The 16,229-nt window shown below is 36.4% G+C and overlaps 1 protein-coding gene across 1 annotated transcript in view; it reads left to right on the top strand.

Annotated features, from left to right (window-relative positions):
- Window positions 1-535: 535 nt before the first annotated feature.
- The window catches only part of LOC107564473 (WD repeat-containing protein 91-like), a 32,728-nt gene continuing 17,034 nt past the window's right edge, over window positions 536-16,229 (top strand). Inside the window, exon 1 of the mRNA XM_016249566.1 lies at window positions 536-547. The gene's annotated coding sequence lies outside the window, so the exon portion shown is untranslated. The remainder of the gene's footprint in view (window positions 548-16,229) is intronic.

Raw genomic sequence — 16,229 nt, 5'->3', positions numbered from 1 at the left:
TATTATTGTTAAATGTTCAATAAATTATTATATTTTTAAAGATGTATGAATTTAAATGATTAGACGTTCCTTTAGATTATTAAAATTTAATTAAATCATTAAAACAAAATTTCGGGAAGAAAAAAATGATTTCATTGGCCCTACTTAACTAAAATGAGTGGACTGGATGGAAATAAAGAAGTCCAGCAAAACATGCCTCTGCTCCAAAAAAGACAAAAAGCACCATAACATTTGCCCATATGTCATATTACGCTTTTCATGAGGAACAGACTCAAAATTAAGTTGCTTTGGTGCGTTTTGCCTTCTTCAGAGCTTGAGACTTTCATTATTTTATTTCATTAGCGGAGGCTCGGACATTCAGGTCCACAAATGAAAGGTTTAGAGGACACGAGGGGAAGTTCATGATATTTTTTGAGGTGAATGACTCCTAAAAACCAAACGAGCTCATGCATGCGTTCAGATCCATGAGAAACTCCGGAGAGTCACGCGGTCTGTATTACAGAGCGGATTCAGGTATCTGAGGAATGTTACTTTACATGAGATCCGTGTGGATTTAAACACTCTATTGTGAGAAAGAAGCGCAGCAGCCTGTTTACTGCCGTTAACTCAATACACGGAGCGTGTGAATCCTCTTAAAGCATAAAGACTGATGCAGCTGTTTACCGATCATGTGCTCAGTCTACAATTCACAATTACACACAAAACAATCAGTCAGACAGCAAACGCTTTCTGAAAAAGAAATCAACTTTGTTTGGAAAGATTGGAATAATTCAGATTTTTTTCATGTTTAAAGTCTCTTCTGCCCTCCAAGGCTGCTTTATTTGATCAAAAATACAGTAAAATTGTGAAATAATATTACAATTTCAAACAGCTGTTTTCTATGTGAATATATGTTCAAATGTCATTTATTTCTGTGATAAAAGCTGATTTTTTGTTTGTGAAAACCGTGATACTCTAAACGTTTGAATGGTAGTTTCAGCAATATTCAAAAAATGACTACTACTTCATCAAAAGTGACAGTAAAAGACATTTGTAATGTTGCAAAAATATTTTTATTTCAAACAAATGTTGTTCTTTTGAGCATTCTATTCATCAAAAAATCCTGGGAAAAAATTATCAGTTTCCAAAATATTTTTCAACATTGATAATAAAAAGTATTGAGCACCAATAATGAATAAAAATAAGGCACAAAATCAGCATATTAGAACGATTTCTAACAGATCATTCAAATAGAACTTATTTTAAATTGTAGTAATATTTCTCAACATGATTATTTTTGCAGTATTTTTGAGCAGAAGAAACTTTGTTCAAAAATATTTTTAAAAACAATTGTAATTATTCCAAGCTTTTGAACCGTAGTGTCGTTTAGAAGATTAATATTGTGTTTTAATGTTGGTGCATATAAATGAAAATTATTTAATATGATTAAATTAATTTTTTTATATATATATATATATAATAAAAAATGTGGAAAACTAACTAGATTTTTACTATATGCTTTAAATATTTGTATTTTTTTGTATTTGTATTTGAATTTGAATTTGTAAAAAACAATTGCTGTTTGATTGAAAAGACAGCTCCTCTGATTGGACAAAAACAGCCCTTTTAAACGGTGATACTGTATAATAAATACAGCCAAAGGCTGGAAAATATCAAGACATCTTCATATTTTGTATCTACTGTACATGGCATCAGAGCAGACAGAGAAATCTCTCTGATCCGAGACTGAAATTAGGGCACAGTTGCCTGAAAAATGTATGTGCATGAAATATTGCAGCTCATAAATCAAATGAACTTTCTGAGATGTAATCTTTCTAAAATTAAAAAATGCATGAGCTTCTACTTTGGGAAACAGCAGTTGCTCACGTCGGACATCAGCGCAGATCGGTTTGGCTGACTGACTGTAAAATACAGACCGGGCGATGAAGATGAAGATGATGAAGATGAAGATGATGAAGATGTCGTTGTTACAGGAATCCTCTCAATTCCTAACCAGTTTTTATAATTAATGTAATCAGTGTTATTTTAGTATATTTGAGATACTATTATAGTTTTTACTTATAGTTAGATTTAGTTTAGATTCATTTCACAAAGTTCTAGTGATTTTGTGCTTTGTCATTTCTATTGGTTTTAGTTTTTTTAATTTCTATTAAGTTTTATTTCAGTTTGAGTTATTTTAGTTTATCAGTTCAAACTAAATGAAAATGAGAGATCTTGCTTTGTCAACTAGCTGAAATAAAATAAGAAAATGTGTGTGTGGGTTTTTTTTTTATTGTAGTAATTTTCAGCGGTCAACTCGTCCCGTTTTGTGTCGATTAGCAAACACAGCGAGTTGTCAGACTCACTTCAGCATCTGAAAATCATAAACGTCTAGTATTTAAGGTGATGTTTGGCTGAGGAGGAAGAGGAGGAAAGCCTTCATCTCTCGACTCTGAAGGTGCTTGAGTTTATGGCTGTCGAATCATTGATTGTGTGTCTGAAGGCCTCCATCTCATTATAAATACAATGACATCACAGCGATCGCTATGGCAACACATATTCAGCCATACATTGCCTGAGTAGATAAAGACGGCAAAGTCTTTTCATTCCGTCACATTTCATTCACACTTACTTTATTTAGAACAAAATATCCGAGACTTAATAACAGCAACCTGGTGCATCATAGGAGTTATCTGGACTACTGTAATATTTTAAGCTGCTTTTAAAGTTCATTTTGTCCTTTCAGAGCTTGACAGACTTGGTCAATATGAACTTGTTGAATATAAAAGAGCTGAGTAAAGATGCCATTTGATGTTAGTAACGCGACCACATCTGCGATAAAACTCACCAAAGCAGCACAGTATCATCCTGAGAGGAAATGCTGATTAACAGTAAAGCGGCTTATCATCGAGACAGACTTCCTGACAGAGAGAAACTCACACGTGAATCAGCTCTAGAGAAAGAGACGCAGCATCCTAATGCATACTACACACAGAATATACAGGTCACACCAATAGAGTTTAGTCATTCAACTCGATATACGAGCACATGAACACATGAATCTCCAGAGTCACTTCCCCAACATTTCACCATTTCATTTGTTAACTAACTAACATCAGATACACAAAGAAACTCTAAGCTCTTCATTAAAATGGCCAAAAATAAAAGTTGTATTTAACTTAAAGAAATTATGCCAAATGCATCACTTATTATAACTAAAAATACAAAAATAATAATATAAATAGTAAAAAAATGCATTGTTCTGTTGTAAAGGAATTCGTTTGATTGATTCATTGTAAAAGACTTATTAATTAAACTGTTAAATTTATTAGATTAGACATGCTTTTTGATAAATGGGCTAATTAATACAATTTTATTTAATGAAGTAACTAAGAAAAAAAATATTAATATTGTAGGAACTATTTTTTGCACAAATTCTGTTTTTCCTTTTTAATTTTTCTGGTTTAAGGGGTTTAATTAAATTTTAATAAACAAAAAGCTAACCATTTAATAATTTTTTTTTTTTTTTACAATAATAGTGTCCTATATGATTTTTTTTTTTTCAACACAGAAATATTTTAATATTTCTGGATTTATTAGGGATGCAACAATATTATTAATATGGTGGTATAGCGATAGCAAAACTTGATATTATAGAGATCACATGACGGCATGAAATGATAGGTCCGGGCAAAAAGTGTAGATTTTTTAAATATACTTAATTCTAACATAAAAGGACTTTAAAGGGGTCATGACATGGATTTTTTTAATTATTATTTTAATATGTTCTTTGAGGTTTACTTATAATGTTAATAAAGTTTTTAGCATCAACGCCCCCTCGCTATTGCATGTTTTGAGTGTTCTGACAACATAATCAAAATAAAGCTGTCATTTGCAGACAAAGCATTATGAAATATTTTACTTACAATGTGATGCAGCTGCAGTCAGATCTAGTACCGCTTCATCTTTCAACAAATGTTTCTTTGTGAACTCTGAATGACGCTGTGCCTCTTTTACAAAGCAAAATGCTCTGATCAATCCTCTGACACGATCCGGGATGCCATTCAAAATAAACTATCCACTTGTTTCTTATGCTGGGATCCTTCTGATACATTTCATTACATTTGTCCTAAAATAAAAATAAAATAAAAGCTGTCTAAAATAAAAGTACAGCATGATTTGCTGACAGCTAGCGGTTTAAATGGGTAACGTTACTGCAGTACAAATTCAAAAGATCTCTTTCAAGTGTAGAAATTAGGAAAGAAGTATTGTAATTTCCCTACTCCAGAATAAAACAAAAATAATATACTTCTGAAATTTTATTTTCATTTATTTTACAGTGCAACTGTTTTACAATATATGGCTATTAGTGTAATAGGAATAACAATAAGATTGTTATTATTATTATTATGTTCTAATTTGTATTTGAATGCAATTTAGACGGAGACTAAACAGACGGATAAAAAGAGGGTTGAGTCCCCTTTAAAGTTCAGGTACAAGTCAATTCACTGACTTTTTTCTGACTTAAATTTTCTAAGAAACATGGATTGGAGCTCTTAATTTTGAATTTTGAACTCTCAAAGTGCATTAGACAGAATAATTTAACTTTAAAATGCACAAAATTTTAATTGTTTTCCAAGTCTTCATTTGTCTTTTTTTTTTTATATTGCGATAAATATCGTCTTCATATCGAGATATTATCATATTGTGAGATTTTGATATCGTTACATCCCTATTATTTATGAATTAATACATATTTATTATTAAAAATGGTTAATCAAAATGCTAATAATCTTTTAAAATACAACCAAATGAAAAGTTTACTGTGCCGCTCATATTTTAATAGCAGTCCTTTTGCACTTTAGCATTCATAGACATTAGTACATAACAATTTGATCAAGTGTACAGCTCATCTTTTTGATTTATTCATCCAAAATTCCATGACACTCAATTTTACACATTTAATTCCATTTTTATGACTGGATTTCATCTTTCCGTCCACATTTTCCCCATCATCTATATCATAGAACCCTATTATAGGCACAATAAACTTTAACAGTATGAAGATGAATTATAAAAGAGTTAAATAAAAATTGCCTTCTGTGCATCCGTGCATGCAAATATAACCCACAATCCCTTGCTTTGGAAGAAAGTGTGTTTGAGACAGTGCTCCTTTGATTTTTTTTTTACACAATAAGCCTAAAAATGAATGCATTTTGAGAAGATGAATTCAGCTCCTAATGTTCACATGCAAATGAAAGCAGCATGCAGCAAAGAGTTCTGCAACATCAAGACTCAGTTTTATAACACATAGTCACAATACCAGCATGCTGTCATATTAGCTACTCGAAAACTATATGGAAAGCTCTCTAAAGGAATTTCACATCGTCAGTGTTCATTGTGCACAAATATGCAATACTGGTGTGCAGCAAAAATGAAAAGCGCATTCAGCAGAAGACTGTGAATCTGTGTTTGTTTCAAACCTACACAGACAACAGAAAGAAGAGCAGGGCCATTAGAGACCACAAGTCCACACAGACTGCAGCTCCTTCAAAGCTCTCTGACATTTCTTAACGTCTTCAGCCGCATTAATTATTTATGGTGCCCAATTAGCCCTCGCGTGTCCACAGGCCCTTAAAGAGGAGACAAACCCCAGACGCTGACGCTATAACAAGCGCCCGAACTCTGCGCGATCGAACATCACCAGTGATTTAATATGATTACGCTAACATTAGCCCGCTCTAATAACTTAAATGATAAAAGCGACAGGGTTGACTTTAATAAGTGCAACATCATGAATTATTCATCAGAATCTTAATGCATAAGAGATGGCGAGGTCCTCGGAGGGGAGTGTGTTTATGAGCGTTAGGATGTGAAAGACAACATCTCCCTGAGGCCTTCTTTCTTTTACAGTCGCTGTAGCGCATCTATTAGCGCGTTCAGGTTCTTGGCAGCATGCGAAAGCAATTACAGCAAGTGCGTAAAGCCAATTACTACTGTATTTTGCCAGCTAACGTAAACCAATCAGTGCTGTCACAGTTATTTCATGGCCTGCTATTTGAAATGTCCTCAATGGCTTTGGGAGAAACTTGGTTTGGATGATATGGAACATGTTTCCTTCATGTTACCTGCTTTTCTGGGCATTTTAGGAACGTTACACAATAAAAAAACTATATATTTTTTTTTTACATATTTACATCACAAACTCCATCTGATCCAATTATAAAATACACACAGCTCAGAAAAACAGCCACATTTTAGTTGGTCTGTTTGTCCAAGTCTGCATGATGATGTTCAGGCTTATCAGTTAAATTGATACATTTACATCGCAAAGGCGGCACAGAAGCACCTCTGAAGTGGTATGAACTATTTAGGCTGCTCAAAAGTGGCAAAAATGCATTTACACAGCTACTGAGGTGCAAACCAGCATAATTTAATCAGGCTTTTATGTGCCATTACATTTCAAATTTACACTGTAAATGTGGCACATATGAAGCGCCTCTGAAGTGGCATTTAGGTGTCTTTAAACAGATTGTTTAAAGCTGCTCAGAGGCGTCATAAATGCATTTACACAGCAATTACAACTGTACAATCTGATATGAGTGACTGAGGTGGGTCAGAGCAGGCAACATTTAGTCTGGCTTTTATGCTGCATTGTGTCTTTACACTAAATTTACACTATTTTTTGGCAGGCACAGACCAGCCTTAACTCAGCTGTGAAAAGACAGCACATAAAATGCTTCAGAATGATGCACTTAATACTTATGCCAAATTTACTCTGCAAAGGTGGCACAGAAGCGCTTCTAGGTGTTTTTACACAGACTGTTTGATGCTACTTAAGTGGCATAAATGCATTTACACAGCAATTACAACTGTATACTCTCATACCAGGGACTGAGGTGAGTCAAAGCAAGCATAATTTAGTCTGGTTTTTATGCTGCATTGCATCATTACACAGCTGTTCTGTGATGGCTGAAAATGTAAAGGCAGCGCAGCAAATGCTGCCGAACAATGCAAACAATGAACTAGAATACATTTGCCAAATTTACACTGCAAAGGTGGCACGGAAGCGCTTCTGAAGTGGCATTTAAGTGTCTTTAAACAAATTGTTTAATGCTGCAGCATAAATGTTGGCAACCATCCATGACAACACAGCAATTGCATTACAGCACATTAAAAACAACCAGTCACCACAGTCACTTTATAGCAATGCCCTGGCAACCAACAATACATTAAAACAGCCAGTCACCACAGTCACTAGCAATGCCCCGACAACCAATAGCAGTACTTTAAAAACAGCCAGTAACCACAGTAACTGTATAGCAACTAGAGCCTAACCGATATGGGTTTTTTGTGGCCGATACCGATATTAGGGGGTAAAAAAAAGGCCGATACCGATATATTCGATATTCTTTGTGTATATTATAGTACAGTACCAGTCAAAAGTTTGGACACTTTCCTTACACAAACTGAGAAAGTCAAAAAGTGTTACTTTGTGCCCCGCTCTCCCCTACCTCTGTAAATAAATACAATATAAATTCACGTCTCGCGCACTTTAATGCCCTTTGAATGTAACGTGTACGTTCCCTTGGAACTGGAATCATGGCGGAATTTCATGTTAAAGGTGCAATAGGTGATTGTCGTCAGAAACATTTTTTGTTATGCTGGTTGAAAGTCTCTTCACATCCCGATAGCAATTATTAAGTTAAGTGGTCTAAATGTATTTATCTGTATTTATATATTCTGTGGAAGGCGTAGGATCAAGAAATGTTCGTCCAATCAAAACGCTCGGTCCGAGCGTTTTAATACGCTTTCCTACCTGCCTGTCAATGTATGTATAAGCATACCCCTGCGCACCCGGTTCGCGCAGACGGGATACGTCATCAGCGCGTTCACACACGCTGTGCAGACAGAGCAAGGATGGCAGGCAAACATCAACAACCCGAGATTTCTTCCTGGTATTGTAGTACTTTTAAAGATTTCTCACCGGTGAATGACACATGATGTAGCCCAGCGGTTAATCTAGTCCTCGCGCCAGCTCGTTAGAAGTGAGCTCTGTGCATGAACTGTGTTCCGATCGATATGATCCCTACACAGAGTTCATTCCTCCCTACTCCCTGAGCAGGGGAAATCCGTTGACGTTTACTTCACTTCAGAACATGGACTGGAATTGGGAACCTGATGTAGCCTATTGTAGTAATGTTGTCTCTGGTCTGTGAGTGTAAATGTGTTCAGGGGGCGTGGCTTTGGACGGCGATTGCAGAGAGGGTGGGACGTTCGCTTTCAGTGCTATCAGGCTAAAGTTAGCATTTTCCAAGATCTCCTATTGTACCTTTAAGTCCACTTCGCAGGGCACTTGCGGTCGAATAAGACAACGCTTGAATGCTGCCTGAACAAGAGACCTCCTTACTGAAGTGAAAGTGTTGACTGGTGTCACTATCTTGCGAACGCGCCGGCGGATCTCCACCAAATTCGGGGGATCCCTTCAGCTCGAGGAGCCCTCTCGAACACCACCCTCCGCGCGCCGGTAGCCCCCCGGGATCGCTAGATCGGTCGACGCCGGACCGCGAATTTAACCACCCATAACTCCCGAACCCTGGGGGCTATCGACACGGGGGTGGTCTCATTCGAAAGAGGGCCTCTAGACGTACACTCGATTCGCATTCGAGAGGGGTCCTCGAGGTGGACAAACTAAGTAATTACACCATTTCAAGCATTTTATCTGCATTATATGTTCTGTAAAAAAAAATTCATATTCGCGGCATATTCGCCGATACAGATATATCGGCGACAGGTTCATATCGGCCGATAATATCGGCAAAATGATATATCGGTCGGGCTCTAATAGCAACATACCAGCAACCAATAACGGCATGTTAAAAAGTGCTGGTAACCACAGTAACTTTACAGCAACACCCCAGCAACCAATAACAGCACGTTAAAAACAGCCAGTAACCACAGTAACTGTATAGCAATGCCCTGGCAACCAATAACAGCATGTTAAAAAGTGCTGGTAACCACAGTAACTGCATAGCAATGCCATGGCAACCAATAACGGCATGTTAAAAACATCCTGTAACCACAGTAACTTTAGAGCAACACCCTGGCAACCAATAACAACATGTTGAAAACAGCCAGTAACCACAGTAAGTTTATAGCAACACCCCAGCAACCAATAACGGCATGTTAAAAAGTGTTGGTAACCACAGCAACTTTATAGCAACACCCCGGCAACCAATAACGGCATGTTAAAAAGTGCTGGTAACCACAGTAACTGCATAGCAATGCCATGGCAACCAATAACGGCATGTTAAAAACATCCTGTAACCACAGTAACTTTAGAGCAACACCCTGGCAACCAATAACAACATGTTGAAAACAGCCAGTAACCACAGTAAGTTTATAGCAACACCCCAGCAACCAATAACGGCATGTTAAAAAGGGTTGGTAACCACAGCAACTTTATAGCAACACCCCGGCAACCAATAACGGCATGTTAAAAAGTGCTGGTAACCACAGTAACTGCATAGCAATGCCATGGCAACCAATAACGGCATGTTAAAAACATCCTGTAACCACAGTAACTTTAGAGCAACACCCTGGCAACCAATAACAACATGTTGAAAACAGCCAGTAACCACAGTAAGTTTATAGCAACACCCCAGCAACCAATAACGGCATGTTAAAAAGTGCTGGTAACCACAGTAACTGTATAGCAATGCCCTGGCAACTAGGCCTGTCGCAATAATCAATATATCGACTTATTACGCAATATATGTACATGACCTCAATAATTTTTGGTGACGCAATATATCGCCCATTATATTTACTTAAAAAATGAATGTCACCGTGTTTTTTACATTCCACGTGCGCATGAGTCTTTTGCAGCTTCTCGTACATAACGTGGTGTAGTCATGAGGTGCTAGTTCAAATTTAAAAAAATACAAACAGTTTCATCTGCAGATATGGCCTTGTTTAGGGATCTGTGTCTTTGTGCATACGGACATCTGACTGCTGAGTAGTGCTCGTGTTTTTCAGGAATAGTGTGCACCCTTAATTTACAGAGAAAAGAAGGTCAGGGAATAATCTGTAGATGGAAAAATCTCCATACAAGTTCTTTGTGCATTTTTCTTTTTTTGTACTTGTTACTTTGCACTTTTTGTTAGAAAATATTTATTTAATATTTATTCAAGTTTTTAAGGTATCTAATATTTTTATACTTACTTTCCATGATCTAAATATTCTTAAAAATGTAAAGTTTGTTGTCATTTGAAGTGTGTAGGTCTTCTTGCAATATTATGTTGTTACATTATGATTATATATTCAGTGGCATAAAATGGTCTTTAAAATGACAATAATATCGCTTATCGCAATTATTTCTGGGGCAATATATCGCACAACAAAAAGTTGTTATCGTGACAGGCCTACTGGCAACCAATAACAGCACATTAAAAACAGCCAGTAACCATATAGCAATGCATAACAGAATGTAAAAAAACCTCGTAACCACAGTAACAGCACCCTAAAACATACAGTAACCATATAGCAACACATCGACAACTGCCCCAGCATGAGAGTGGTTTTGCAGTCAAACAGCAGTCAGATTTTCTTCAGCAAATATGTAGTTGTGTAATGAGATTTTAAGAACACTAATAGATGAGTGATAGATGACGCTCCTAATGAGCCTCCTCAGCCTCCTCCACATTCATTTCGTTTGAGTGATCGCCAGTTTTACCATCTTATCAATAACTGCGTTTAGCATTAAGGCCGCGCACAGAAGAATATCTGTTTTACTGAGGTTTTCTACTGCGCCGCTCTATTTCCACAGCTCTGAAGTGACTGAAATCAATAGGCGTTTGACACTCGTGTTGTGTCTATTATACACCTTTCAGAAGATCGATAACAACAGTGCAACACGCTCAATAAGAGGGTTTGTTTGTAATATACAAGCATCAAGATCCCTTCTGTTCAGGTGGTGAGGATCACACATGGGAACTTCTCTGTAAAACAAATGCTGTTAATTTACTCACTCTCAGGCCATCCAAGATTTTTTCTCGAGTGGAACAGTAAAGATGTTTTTAGCTGAAATGGTGGTTCTTGGTGATTCATAAAATGCAAGTCAATGGGTGCCGGAACTTTGAGAGTCAAAAAAATCATATCAGGCAACACAAAATTAATACCCGTGGCTCCTGACAATATATTGAGATCTTATGAAGCGAAACAATCAGTCTGTGCAAGAAACTGAGCATTATTTACAGCATTATTACCTCTAATCCAGAGCCTCAGGCAAATGGTCCAGAGCGATGTCTGGTTCACGAATGAATCATTATTTTGAACTGGTTCTTTTTAGTGAACTGGATGAACCAGTTCATCAAATCGGACTGAAGCGTCTGAAACAGTTTGCGGCTCGAGCAGCACAGATCTACAAGTTACTCAATCAAAACTCACAGACGCCTGACAGTTACTCTGACTCGAAATGAGCCAAAATACCGGCGTATCTGATCCTGTGATGAATGAATCATTCAGCGCTCCAGTTCCTCCAACACTCACTGAACTGAAGAAACAGTTCGACTCGAACGAAGACTGACGAGCTGCTGATATGCGCATGCGTGAACTGAACTGAACACTTAAATGAAGCAGTGAAATAAACGTTTTTATGGTTTCTCATCATGGTTTATGTAAAAAGGTGAGCTGATGAAGACTGGTTTATTCACTTTATATGCTTTAGACATGTAAAACATCCACGTTTCACATCATTATTGGGTGCTTTAATAATATGATTGTGTATACGTTTCGTCATTGCATGATTATGTAGACGAACTAATGAATTGAACCAGTTCAAATAATCAAACTATCCGAAAGAACCAGTTTGTTGAAAAGAATCAGATTTCCCCGTTTGCATAGGCTCTGGATTACAGGTAATAATGTTGTAAATAATGTTCAGATTCTTGCACAGACTGATCATTTCGCTCCATAAGACCTCAATATATCATCAGATACCAGGGGGTATTAATTTTGTGTTGCCTGTATTAGAGGTCGACCGATTGATCCGCCGGATGATTAATCGGGCCGATTTTTAGCATTATTTAATCTGCCGATTGTTCTGCAAAACAGACTGTTTCGAAAGCATAATTACGTTTTACTCTACTACAATTGATGCCGACCATGCTTATCATATTCATAAGTGCAACAAGTCATTTGCATGTGAAAGTAGAAACACGTGCAATTCACACGAATCTTCTGGGCTGGCTAAATCGTGCACGTTAACTTACTTCATGAAATGTGTCTGTGGGTCCGACAATAGCCTCCACGATTTCATCGCTCGTGGTCAGCGCACTCTTAAGCCGTTATGAGCAGCAGGCTGTGTAATATGGGTGAACTCTTTTATTTCTGACTCATAGCAGTGTCCAGTGTTTCCCATACATTGAGTTATTTGTGGCGGCTCGTCACAATATCAAAACTGACCGCCACAAATAGATTTTCCAAAAGGCTTATACTTTGTTGAATAAACGGAGCACTGCACGTTTCAAAATTAAAATGCAGCGTGGGTGTTTTTATATGCATGTATCTTTGAAAAGAACCGACCGTCTTCAGAAAAGCTTCGATGTCATTTTCATTCCGTCTTTCCTGTAATGCCTGATGAAGTAGCGTTTGTGAGCGCAGCGCTTATTTGATTACAGCGGTTACCGGAGAAACCACTATATATCTACTCTATATCTTGTACCCTGCAATAAACATGTATTCAAACTCTCTTTTATGAGATGAAGAGGAACAAAAAGAAAAGAAAATCAGCCAAATATATCGGCCCAAAAAATTGGCATCATATATCAGCCATCGGCTGCCCTGATTAGTGGTTGACCGATATATCGGCCGATATCTTTCATTTTTCAAATATCGGCATTGGCCGATAAGTTTTTCTGTTTGGCCAATGTGTTTGAGGCGGGACTTTTATTTTGACGGCGCCGAAAACACACAGTGCTCACATTCTCCCTCTTGTTCACCGTTGTCATTCAGTTCTGTCTAATATGGATAGAAGTCTATCTAATAATCAGATAGAACTGTTAAATAAAGGAATTAAAATGTATACAAAAACGTATTATAACGATTGCTTTAATATTATTAAAGGCAAACATTATAATACTTTCTCGTTTGCCGTCAGCATTCCACAAATACGCATTTATATAATTTAAACAAATCTTTGAATGATTAATGAACATTTAATTTCACAAACCTTGCAGACTTAGTCGAATCTAGTTGAGATGTTGAAACATACAAAATGTACAGAGCGGGGGTACGCGAGAACCGTTGTTCTAGAGTATAAGTATGTTTATTTTACACGTTTATTTTTTTTATCCATTTTCAAATGATTTCAAATTTCTTAAATATGAATTAAAATAAATAAAATTATATCGGCTTTATATCGGCCATCGATCACCCTGCTTTCCAAGATATCGGCATCGATATCGGCTGTCAAAAAACCCATATCGGTCGACCACTAGCCCTGATTTCTAAATATCGGCTGTAAAAAAAAACATATCGGTCGACCACTAGCCCTGATTTCTAAATATCGGCTGAAAAAAAAAAACATATCGGTCGACCACTAGCCCTGATTTCTAAATATCGGCTGTCAAAAAACCCATATCGGTCGACCACTAGCCCTGATTTCTAAATATCAGCATCGGCCAGAGAAAAACCCATGTCGGTCAAACTCTAGCCTGTATATGCTTTTTTTGACTCTCAAAATGCCGGTAGCCATTGATTTGCATTTTAAGAATCACCAAGCAGCAAATCTAAAAATCTTCTTTACTGTTCTACTGAAGAAACAAACTCGCCTTCATCTTGAATGGCCTGAGAGCGAGTAAATTCACAACAATTTTTCTTTTTATTTTTTTTTATTTTGGGTGAACTATCGCTTTAAACATCAATGGTTGAAAAAAAAAATCCCAAAGAAGTTGCGATGAAACCAAAGTAACGACAGATTTTTCATCTGCACAAAAAATGTAGGGTGGGGTTTTGGTTCTACACGTCAGATGATGATTGGATGATGAGATGTGGGTGTGGCACTCAAAAATATATACAGATGAGTGTGAGCTTACAGGGGCGGAGTTTAAGCACATGGCAACACCCTAGCAACCCCCCACCACATCCTAACACTGTGGCAATATCTCCTGCTCAAGCAAACACTCTCTAATATACTAATGAGACACTTATCTGACTTCTTTTAAAAGATTGTGTATTTACAGTCACGGATTACTGGTGATAATCACTCATAAATCAATCCTTGTGGGGTTTAAACCTACAAACTATCAGTTGCCAGCTCAGCTCAATTTCCTACTTTTATTGTAACATGACAAGGTTATGAACTACTAAAATGGGTAAATGCCCAAAAAACAATAACATAGTAATTTTTGACACTTGAAAATAATCAAGCAGTAACAGACATGAGCTACTACTACTATGGTGTCCAAAAAAACATGGTAATAGAAAAATGCAAAAAAAATTGGTATAATATACACATGGTATTGCATGACAGTACCATGGAGATATTTAATATTTCTTTGAAACTGAAAATAAGCAATAACAGACCACGTTACCGTGACAGTACCATGGTGATATAACACTTTTTTTGAGTGTGAATATAAGCAGTAACACACATGATAAGAGGGCTAGTACCATGGTAAATGGCCAAAAACATGGTATTGCCATTCTAAAGCCATTAGAGCAGTGAAATCAAGCCGTGTCAGACTCAGACTGATGATGAAAACATCACTCATGTGCACAATTGCTGTGATCAAGTTGTGATGCTGCGCAGTGTGTGTGTGCAATCTCCACACACACACACACACACACACACACACACACACGCACACGCACACGCACACGCACACACACGCACACACACACACACACACACACACACACACACACACACACACACACATATAAAAATATATAAAATAATATTAAACATTTTTGAGAAGCAGAAAAATCCTAGTTTTAGTCATATATACATATATACGCAAATAAAAAAAATGCATAATTATTTTTTACAATGTAAATGTATTTCTAATAATAAACATATAATATTCTATTTTTGCATAGTTTTTTATTATAATTAATTGAATTCATTATTATAGTTATATAATAATTATATAACTAAATATTATATTACAATAATTAATTATTGTAAATATATTTTTACCATTTAAAATATAATATATAATGCATAATATTAACAATAATATCTTTTTATTCAGTATTTATGCATCTTTTGCTCTTCAGATAAATAAATAAAAAATCGAGAACTCCCTCTGTTGCCCATCAGGTGAATTAAAGAGTGCTAATACTTTACAGCAAACATATTTTTCATTCTTCTCTCATTGAATAGACTGCATTAAAGAGCTGGATTCATTAAGAAAGCATCTGCAGGTCTTCCTGTGCTTACATGCTCTTTGTGCAACAACAATGAACTCTTTGTGTTGATCTAATTTACAAATCTAATTTGACAAGCATGCCGACCCAATCGAAAGCATCACATAGGAAAGATAAATCTGCCTATCCAGTGATTGCATAACTCCAAAACTTCACACACATTCATACAAACTCGCCTTAAACTCACAACAAACAGCTTTATACTGTGACAGAATGACTCTCAGTCATGATGCATTCACTGTCATCTAGAAGCACACACTATCTAGATCTATTCACTGAAGATCTCAGCCGAGTGAAGATCTGTGTTCACATGGCATCAGCCCTCCGTCTCCATGGGAACCGCTAATGTGGAGAGCAATAGCTTTTAATTGTTTATCAAATGCCAATTAGACTCAATAAGGAAGTAATAAAAGGAGAAAGGAAGGGGTTTGTCGGGTTTGTGTTGAACTTGGCTGGAATATTTTTGACCAAAAGAGTAAAATAATAAAACATATGACATTCGGTGGGTTACAAAATCTGTTTTGCATTGTTGTTTTTTTTAAGTATTATATTATGTAAATGTAATATATTATCATCATAAATCAACTGGTTTTAGGTTTACAATTTAAATGCATCTTTTAGTCATTAAAAGTAACTTTCCCCAACACTGCATATATATATATATATATATATTACAAAAATAACAGTTTTTGTACAAATATGGTTCAACTGTAGCAAAACCATGGTTCATTTGCAGTTACGGTTTAACTATGTTAACTATTAGTAACCATTCTTTTCATCTTAAGAGGACACATTTTATACTGTTTCAGGATGAACAG

This window comes from Sinocyclocheilus grahami, unplaced genomic scaffold (genome assembly GCF_001515645.1).
Source record: "Sinocyclocheilus grahami isolate Dianchi unplaced genomic scaffold, SAMN03320097.WGS_v1.1 scaffold939.1, whole genome shotgun sequence".
Taxonomy (NCBI): domain Eukaryota; kingdom Metazoa; phylum Chordata; class Actinopteri; order Cypriniformes; family Cyprinidae; genus Sinocyclocheilus; species Sinocyclocheilus grahami.
This window is presented reverse-complemented; position numbering and strand designations above follow the sequence as displayed.